The sequence below is a fragment of the Heteronotia binoei genome, chromosome 9 (genome assembly GCF_032191835.1).
Source record: "Heteronotia binoei isolate CCM8104 ecotype False Entrance Well chromosome 9, APGP_CSIRO_Hbin_v1, whole genome shotgun sequence".
In the NCBI taxonomy this organism is placed as follows: Eukaryota; Metazoa; Chordata; class Lepidosauria; order Squamata; family Gekkonidae; genus Heteronotia; species Heteronotia binoei.
The window spans coordinates 77223471-77233823 of NC_083231.1; the positions used below are offsets into that span (position 1 = coordinate 77223471).

At 40.3% G+C, this 10353-nt stretch overlaps 1 pseudogene; it reads right to left on the reverse strand.

Moving 5' to 3' along the window:
- Positions 1-342: 342 nt before the first annotated feature.
- On the reverse strand, positions 343-914 carry LOC132577589 (mitochondrial calcium uniporter regulator 1-like; annotated as a pseudogene).
- Positions 915-10353: the final 9439 nt, after the last annotated feature.

Below are 10353 nucleotides of genomic sequence, written 5' to 3' on the forward strand. Positions count from 1 at the left end.
ACATTGGGGGCGGAGCCAGGAACAAGGGTGTGACAAGCATAATTGAACTCCAAGAGAGTTCTAGCCATCACATTTAAAGGGACAGCACACCTTTTTAAATGTCTTCCTTCCATAGAAAATAATGAATGATAGGGGCACCTTCTTTTGGGGCTCATAGAATTGGACCCCCTGCTCCAATCGTTTTGAAACTTGGGGAGTACTTTGAGGAGAGGCACTAGATACTATATTAAAAATTTGGTGCCTCTACCTCAAAAAGCAGCTCCCCCAGAACCTCCAAAACCTCCAGATCAATTCCCCATTATTCCAAAACACATTAATTATATACTTGGCTAAAATTAAACATTATGTTTTATATATAACCTGTTGTACTTTGGTGACCATATCCTTGTACATTGCAGCCATATTGCCATTCATGGTGTTAATTAACGCAGATACAATAATCTCAGATTGCAGAGTGGTGAAACCATTTTCCTCCATAAGGCACACAAGGGCATGGGTGTCAAAATAAAGCTTCTTGCTTCCTGACGGGGTGGGTAGAGGACTCGCCTTACTGGTTTCTACGTGTAGGGGTGATGCACAGATGCTGATATCTTGCTGTTTGGAGGCGAGGGAACGACCCCCATCGAGGCTGAGGAAACGGCGACGCTCTCACAGAATAAAAAGCCACGTGCTGCTGAACTTGCGCGGCTGTTGGTCTTGAGGCCGGCAGAAGCCAGGAGCTTGCTGCCAGCTCCCAGTGCGCCGTTACTACTCCTCCGCCTCCAGTCTCCTAGGCAACGGCACGAGACCGCCAAGCATATGACGACATTACGTGAGACACCGGAAAGGAAAGCTCGTCACTCCTGCTGGATAAGGAAGACCCTCTTCCTGCCACCCACAACCACTATGACGGCTGCAGCCTGACCTCTCACCATCCCGGCTCTTCAGATCCCCATCGGGGATCGGTGGGAAGGGAAGGGGGGAGGAGAAGCTGCTGGGATCAGGGCTGGGTGGGAAGGGCCACCATTCCCCCCCACTTTCCAGATTTTTGGCGCGCGGGGGATGGAGGCTCCAAATCAGGGGTCTCCAGCCAGGGCGGGAGATTTGGGAAGCCTAATCCTACCATCCACAGATTCATTTATACTTTTACAAACAAAGTTTATTTATTTACCTATTGATTTTGTTATTTGGTTATACTCTGCCTTTCTCTTGTGGTTCAAGGGGGCTTTGAATTCCAATATTCAAAATACGCAAGGTACAATAATACTCCATTAATCCCCTTCCCCAAGAAAATGCCTGCATCCTAGGCCCTATTAAAAGCCCTCACAAATAAAGTGGCCTTATAGCACCTCCTAAAATCTTATAGTGTCTCCTTAACTCATCAAACAGCTCTCATCAGACAGCTCTTCCACAAGGTGGAGGCCCACTGCAGAAAAGGAATGGGCCACAGTAGACGTTATATAGAATTTACACAAGAGTTCTTAGTGTTCACATGAATATCTAAGAAATAGTTTTGTTAATACACTGTTATTTTTAAGAGTTGTTCTAATCATTCTACCCCAAAATTCTCTTTTTTAAGGAGAGACACATTCCCTGAACTTGGCATATTGCTTGCTGTGCACTGCATGTGATATAGTTCATAGACTGACATGTTTATGCAAGAAATAGTCTCATATATTATACAGGCTGTGACTTTTTCATCCACTGCCTGACTTTTAACCAGCTGTTTCATGTCTTAAATAATAAAACAAAGATATGAGAGTGGGCACGTAGTTTAGTGCCTGAACATATTTGCATACAAATGTCTAGGGATGCAAAAGAAATTCTCACATTTTTTTGCTGGACTCAGTCTACAGGGTTCTGAATGTGTTGTCTTGCACCAAGGTACAAAGAAAACAAAATCATTATTATTACTTGTCAAATTTTAAGCAAAACCCTACTTCTATTGTATTTCAGTACTTCAGCTTTTCTACTGATTGTTTTCTTCTGTTTCTTTTTGGTTTCTGGGCTTTTAAACATTCTATTATGTTTCTTTCTTAAGTGACCTGAATGGTCTTTTGGTATTTTCTCAGAGGCTCATTCAGATTGTCCCATTCTGATTTATAAGTGTATTGCTGTCATTGTTGGTTGACCATGCCTTTGCTAGGTTAATGACTCAGAATGGTTGGTTGATGTTTACTCAATGGGATCTAATTATTCAGAGATGGTTCTGTTAAATATCCATGGCAGACTGGAAAAAAGAGAAGGTACATGGCTGTATGTGCAAAGAAATAGTGTAGATGTGGATTTAAATTGGAAAATGGCTCATATTACACTATTAAGTATATAGTATACATGTAGATCCAGGTGGGCTGCCATGTTGGTCTGAAGCAGTAGAACAAAGTTTGAATTCAGTGGCACCTTTAAGACCAACAAAGTTTTATTCAAGGTATAAGCTTCCGTGTGCAAGCACACTTCTTCTGACGTGTGCTTGCACATGAAAGCTTATACCTAGTATACATGTCTTCTGATCACACTGAAGGCTTATCTAAAGCATACAGCTGATATGATTCATGTTGACTGCCTCCTAACATGATTTTCAGCCACACACACACAGAAGGACCTCACTTTTTCAAAGTGCTCCAGTGCTTGGTCACTGCAAGGGGGAGGGGCTTGAAGCTTCCCCTCTCCATGACATTTTTGCCAGCAGAAACAGCCATGGAAGGTCCAGTTTTCCCCTTTGTCAGTTCTAAATGTCCTTGATCACATGATCCCCAGACACATGGAGTTTGAAGAAGTAACAAGCAGCCTGTCTTGTAGCTGCTTTTGCTGGTGAAAACAGCATGGAAGCCTGAAACACACACATACATCGGCCCTGAAATGCTCAGAGCCATACCAAGTGACAGAGTTCTTTGAAAAGGTGAATTCCTCTAGGAAAGTATGGCTGTTAGTCATGTCAGGGGACCCCTCACACAACTTGTGTCAGTTTTATAATTTAGACATAGTAACAATACATTCACATATAAACCAAGAAAACCAAATCTACACAGACTTCATGCTATACCTTTTATTCATGATTTTTTTTTGTGCTGCCTAATATTTTTTCATAATATTTGTGCTAATACATCAAACAGCATTGCAATCAGTGATTAGAACATATTCTTCTGTTCAAATTGTAGTTTGACTGCAAATAGCATCTTCACAGAAGTAAAAAGATTTTAATGGTTTATCAAGAAAATTGTTCTAAGCTTCCTTGCAAAAGCTTTTGACATCTGATGATGATGATGATATTGGACTTATATCCTGCCTTCCACTCTGAATCTCAGAGTGGCTCACAATCTCTTTATCTTCCCACACCAGACACCCTGTGAAGTGGGTGGGACTGAGAGGACTCTCACAGCAGCTGCCCTTTCAAGGACAACCTCTGCCAGAGCTGTGGCTGACCCAAGGCCATTCCATCAGGTGCAAGTGGAGGAGAGGCGAATTACACCCGGTTCTCCCAGATAAGAGTAAACAAATGTAACCACTACACCAAACTGGCTCTGCATTCTTGCCATTCATGCTTGCTGCTGGAGTTATGTCTCCTTCAAGTTTGTATGGTTCCTTTTATGACAGCCATGAATGTTCCTTGATGCTACATGCTAGTGAGGCTCAAAACATTTGGATAGCTGAGGAAGAGGGAAATCTAGGCACTGCCTACCACTGTGAAACTATTATAATTCATTAATAAATTTAGCTGTGCCCAAAGTTTGCTCCCTTATGCAGCTGTCTAGCTTTCACCAATGGAGCCATCCTGTTCCTTGATAAGATAATATGCTGTAATGGAGAGAACAGCCTTAAATGGAGAGAACATAGGATTAGTCCTGCTGAGTCAGACCAGTGATCCATGAAATCCAGCATCCTGTCTCACACAGTGGCCAACCAGTTACTCTGGAAGACCAACAAACAGAGATCAGGGCTTCCCCCTGATGTTTTCTCCCAGCATTGTTATTCAGAGGCAGTAAACCTCCATATGTGCAGCTTCCCATTAGTAATTTAGCTATTAGCTAGCCACTGAAAGATGAACCTGTCTAATCCCTTTTTAAAGTCATCTGTGCGCATGACCAGCCTCTGCTAGTAATCCCCACAATTCATCTATTGAGTAAATACATGTCCATGTCAAATCTATTGCCCATTAACTTTACTGGGAACCACCAAGTCCTATTACTATGGGAAAGATCTAACTATAACTGTCAGTTATATTTAATTATAAAGTGACTAGACTCTATTTCAATCACAAAAGCAGCAAAACCAGGCTGGCCACAGTAAGCCATATACTCAAGGACTCCTCTGGTTTGCATTTTTGTAATATAAATCAAAAGAGGAGAAGGAGAATCCAAAACTGAAATTGTCCAAAGACCATGAAAATGGTGGGGGAGGGGATGATTTCCAAATTATTCACTCCTGCAGTTTCTGGTGAGCTCCTGATCTATTTGAAATAACACTTCAAACCCTAATTTGTGAAATGTTAAACACTGAACTTTCATTTTTCTGCCCTGTAGGATTTATTGAGTTTTTTTGTACAAGTCAAGAAGGGCAATGAAATCTTAAACTAGACCATGACTGCAATCATGAAGACACTTTCCTGGCTAGTAAGCCATGCTGAATAACAGGATTCATTCCTGAGCAGACCTGCTTGGTATTTCTGATTTTATGTACGGAACTGGTTTTACTTGATTAATGAGGAATGGGACATGTGCATATTCAAGAGGTGAATATGTTATTCTAGATTTTTTAGTCCTAATCAGTCAAATTTATGGTGAAGAAAATGAGGGGCATTATGTTATGCTTCATGAAGTACAGAAATATCTATGCCTGACAGAAATCCCCATTCAATAAATTTAATGAACCTAAGAGTTTTAAGCAGCCATTTCACACTAGTAATTATGAGCACCCCATCGACATATTTCACAGTGCTAGAGCTACTGCAAGCTATATGCAAAAACCAATGAGGTCCCTTAAATCTTAAACTATGTAACTCTGAAACAAATGCAACATAAGTAGCTAAATAAAAGTAATTTCCAGTGCAGTGCTCCTTCCTACTAACTACTCCAAAGATGTATGCTATAGAAGTCAGTGAGACAAAGATCTAACCCTTGGATGTAAAAATTAGTCTATTACATTCACATTAAAGAGCATGAACATCAGCAAAACTACAAGAGAACCTAATGGCTTAGAGTCAATATATAGATAACTGATAGTAACTGCAAATATATTTCATTAAACTTTGAAGAGTTCCAAATTTTTACATGTGAATGTATATTGTGATTTTTTGTTGATTTCAGGGCTCCCAGTAAATGTTCACTAAATTCCCCTAATTACTAATAGGCATTGTTGACTGCCTATTGTTGTTTCTGTGCCAATGAAATGAAGATTCTTCTTTGAAAATGTGATTGCAGCCTATCAGGAATGAAGTCATATGATGAATAGCCATTACCTTTCAATAACTACTCAAGTTACAAGAAAGAAGGTTGTTTATTTCAAGACCCCAGAATTGCAGAAATAGTAAGATTCTTGTTGAGGACCTCATAACTTAGGGACCAGCAACTGAAAGCAATAGTATGACATTGGGTAGGGAGGAGACGTGGCTTTGGCCCACAAAACCCAGTCCCCTTCTACAGGTTCACAATAGGAATAGGATAGTATTTGGAATAGTAGATCCAGGTGGTTAGCCAAGGTGATTTGAAGCAACAACTGTTTTAATATTGTTATAAAGTGAATCTGTCATCGAATTGTGACTGTTGTTAGCTGCCCTGAGCCCATTTGGGGAGGGTGGGATACAAGTGCAATAAATAAATAAATAAATAAATAAACAGAATAAAGTTAAGAGTCCAGTAGCACCTTTAAGACCAACAAAATTTTATTCGATATATAAGCTTTCATGTGTACACACACATGTCTTCATATCTCAAGAAGTGTGTGTGTACACACAAAAGCTTTTATCTTGAATATAACTTTATTGCTCTTAAAGGTGTCACTGGACTCTAACTTTGTTCTATTTGGAATAGTAGTTACCAACCAAGAATATGACTTGTCGATGGGGGTTTTTTGTTATTAACAGGGCTTTTTTTTTTTAAGAAAAAGCTCAGCAGAAACTCATTTGCATATTAGGTCACACCCTGATGCCAAGCCAGCCCAAACTGCATACCTGTGCATTCCTGCTCAAACAACCCCTGTCTATTAAGATATTCTCATCAGAATTTGTAGGAAAACACAAACTGAGAGGCAGTTCTAGCTTCACATTCTAAAAGCCAACTAAGAATGGCTTCATAAGTTATAGATGTTCTTTCTCTATGTATGTGTCTTTGGATCCCATACCAACAATTCATCTGAGCAGCAGTTGCTTTTAATTGATATCAACATATTACACAAAATAATTAGTCAAATTATTTCCATGGTTGCCACTATATGGGGATAGGGACATAGTTGTAAAGCAGGTTGTCAAATTCCAGGTAGGGTCTGAGGATATCCTGGAATTACAGCTAATCTCCAAACTATAGAGATCAGTTCCTCTGGAGAAAATGACTGGTTTGTAGATCAGATGCTATGGTATTACACTCTACTGAGGTCCATCTTCTCCCCATATCCAGGGTTTTCCCAACCTGGGCTTGGCAACCCTATAAAAGCCACACCTCCCACACACAGAGAAAATTAGTTAATTTATATTCACCAATGTTAGGGATTCTAAAAACAAAGCAAGAGATTCTGAGGCTTGTAATTGATGATATTGTTCCCCTTATGCTTCTCTCCAGCCATTGCTGAGGCTGTCTACCTTTACATCACTTGCTGTCTCTGACGTGTGTACCAGTTCAATGAAAAGAGACCCATATATTTCGTCCTGGACAGCAGTGCTTCTGTCTAAACTCAATCAATTGGGGTTAGAGGTAGATGATTTTTCTACCTCTGAAGAGTCATATATCTTCAGATGTATTAAACTGAGACTGTGGGAATTGGAGGAAACGAAATTACGGCCAACTCTCCCTTATACTTGCTCTCCAGCTTCCTTAGGTCTTTATGCTTTTTGTGGCCAAATGCCCAATTATCTATCAGACCTAACCACTCCAAGTCATCGCAGGGCATTTATGTTGGCCAGACTAAACGCGTTTCCCTCCAAAGTTTTACAAGGGAGATATCAGCGAGTCCCTTTAGCCGACAGACTTTGCTCCTGTGGAGCGAATACCCCTGACTCAATCCAGCATATATTGCTTGATTGTTCTTTTTACCATAACCTCCGTAAAGATTTATTTGGCAAGCTTTCTTTTTCTCCAGATTTGTCTATTCTGCCACCCTGTTATTATTTATTGAGTGATACTGAGGGGGTGGTTAGTGAGGCTGTGGCAAAATTTCTGGCTGACATCCTTAAATTTAATTCTGACCATGTTTGAATGTATCTGTAAGCTCGGTTTTATTTTGATTTTATCTCCAATGTTTAAATTTTTATATTCTGTGTATTTTTATCTGAATCTATTATGCCATTAAAGGTTTGGTATGGTATGGTACCAGTTCAATGTTTTTCAAAGAGCCCTTGCACGAACCGAAGTGCTAGTGACAGAGGAAGCAAATGGTGCCTCAAAGGGATGCTCCTACAGTGGCCAGAGAAAAGTGAAAGGGAGATAATGTCATAGGATCCTGGCCTTAGTAATTGCACAGCACTTTGCTGAAGTTCTCAAGGTATGTCATGCAACTTTCCTCCAAGAGCTGTGTAATGAAGGCCAGTGCTATCATCATTCTTTCATAGAAAAGTGGTGTCTAAAGCTGAGAGATCATGGCTGCCACATGAAGTCATGAGATTTTCTGCCAGGGGTTTCCAGTTCTCTTCAACAGTGATGTTATATTAGCTAATTTGAATTAAAGATGGACATTTATTTCTCCAGGGAAAACCAGAGATGTTTTATTGGAAGCCACTGTATGGTTTAATAAAAGTAAATAACTGATTGTATTTGCTTGATAGTTGCCATATGAAGGAGGGAATGATGTCTTACTGAGGACTGTTATTAGAATATAATTGCCTCTGTTTTGCTTACTCCAAAGGTACCCTGAGTCCACGGGGACATGAATTATGGATAACAAAAGGCTTGGGCAGATGAGGGAGGGGGGAAGAACGAGGGAGAGATGTTCCAGTCTGACACATGACCTTCCCCTTACTCTGCTTGTTTCCCTAGCTAATGAGTGACATTTACAGCTGAGAGAAACGTGCAGCATTAAAATCCCACAAGGGCTTGTGGGTTGTATTCACTGATGATTTAGTGCTGAATTGTTGTTGCCAAAAATGCTTTGTATTTTTTGCTGATGTGGCACTTTGCATTCTCTCCAGCTTTGAAAAAGCTGGATTTGCCTGCTTATTTGTGAGGTACTTCCCTGCAGAGCAGGCTGTGCTTTGTATGAATGAGTAAACAAAGAGATCAACTATCATGTGGAATGTGTTTATTGCTGCTATGCAATCTTTTTTTTCTAATACCCACACATGCACATTACTGGCTTTCACTACTTTCTTCCTTATGGAGCCATAGTCGTATCAGATGTTTACAGCTAGAGGAATGCAGATTTCTATTGTCCTTTCATAAAGAATATTCTGTAGGTGCTATGCTGGATTACGCAGACTGCCTGATATCTGCACAACATTCAGAGACCAATACCTGAACTGTTAAGAATAATTAGATTCCCCCCAGCTTCAGCAGTTTCTGCATGGATTATTTGCCTTGGGTTCAATGCTATTGGGAAATATCACAACAAAGCCTGGATGGCTTCCACATAGGTGGAAAAGTTTGGATTTTCTTGGTCCTGCCCACACAGCAGTCATTTTCCATGCCTCTATGCCTACAATGGCCATTTTCTTCCTTGACACTGGAGGGATTTTGTTTGTTATTTTGTTTAATATCATTATAACATTATATCAATCTATATAACATGTTCTTAACAAGTCATATCTTTGCAATGAAAGGGGCTAGAGGTGAAAGAAAGAGAAAGAGAGAGATGATTATTCAGAGAACCTAGGATTCAGTCTTCTATTGATCTTTGGTGAACACAAGGAGTAGAAAGTTCATTCCCTTTTTAGTCATTTCTTCAAGTGCTTACAGAAAGCACAGAAAAATGTATCCATAGCCCTTCCATTTTTTTTCTCTGTGCTTGCAGTCTTCATGAACAGGGAGTGGAGGGGGGTGGATTAAACTATGAAACTTTTACTAGAAATCCCATTTCATTAATGAGTTTCCTAGCAGATGGGATGATCATGAAATCTAATTTCATAGGATTTCCTTAGCATTCTTATTACAATCCTTATGCTGGTCTCAGTAGCAGAGCAGAAGTTTGAAAAACTGAGCCAAAATGAGGTGACCAGTGATGAAATTCTAGACCTACTGGAAAAATTGAAAACTGGTAAGTCCTAATGGCATACACCCAGGAGTTCTTAAGGAACTCAGATGTAAGATCTGGCTAATCCCCCAGCCATCAACAACATTGTTGTTCTTTTGTTTACTTGGATATCCAAGTAAACACTGTTCTCTGGCCAATCACAGAGCAGTAGTATTTTTTGAAACTGCTCTGTGTAGAGCCAGAGAACCTTTTTAAGGAGTCTGCCTGACTGAACTCCATTCCATTGCTGCTGTGTTGGTGTGAGAGATTGTGCTGCGTTGGCCCTTGGCCTCAGCTGCTGCTGCTCTCTCTCAGCCTTGCCTGACCTGCCTGGAGAAGAGAAGACATCTAAGGTAAGACAGTCTTGGGGTTCTTGTTCTTATTTTAGGTAGGATAAAAGTAAAAGGACTTTTTAAGACTCAAGAGCCCCTTTACTTATCCAGATTTGGGTGGGTGAGTACTGGGTAGCTTATATGGGGTTAGGGTTAGGGGGTTGTACTAGGGGTGGGGGTCTGGGGTGGGGGGGGTTGCAAATTTGCCTATATCTAACTTTAGTGAGAGGACTTTTAAAAGCACAGTGTCGTTTTACTTTTCCTGATTTGAGTGGTTTGCATTTCTTGGGGTTAGGGTGAAAGTTTTTTGGGGGGAAGGGGTTTGTAAAGTTCCTATATTGTTAAAAGTCAAGTTTGTTACTGTTTTAAAAGAATTATGTGTTTGATTTGTTGCTGCTGTGTTGTGCTGCTGTTGTTTCTTTTCTATTCTGGTTCTGGTTCATGGGGGGGGGGCTGTTTGGCCTAATTTTCATTGTTAAAACATCAGTTTCTTTTAACAGTTGAGTTTCTTGGCCTTTTCTCAGTGATTTGTTTGGATCTGTTGTTGTTGGTTTTGCATCCTGTCCTGTTGTCCCTTTTCCTGGTTCTGTTTTTTTTTTTGGGGGGGGGGTTGTTGTTGACTGATTTGGCCTAAGGTTTTTCATTGTTAAAACATCAGTTTTTTAACAGTTGA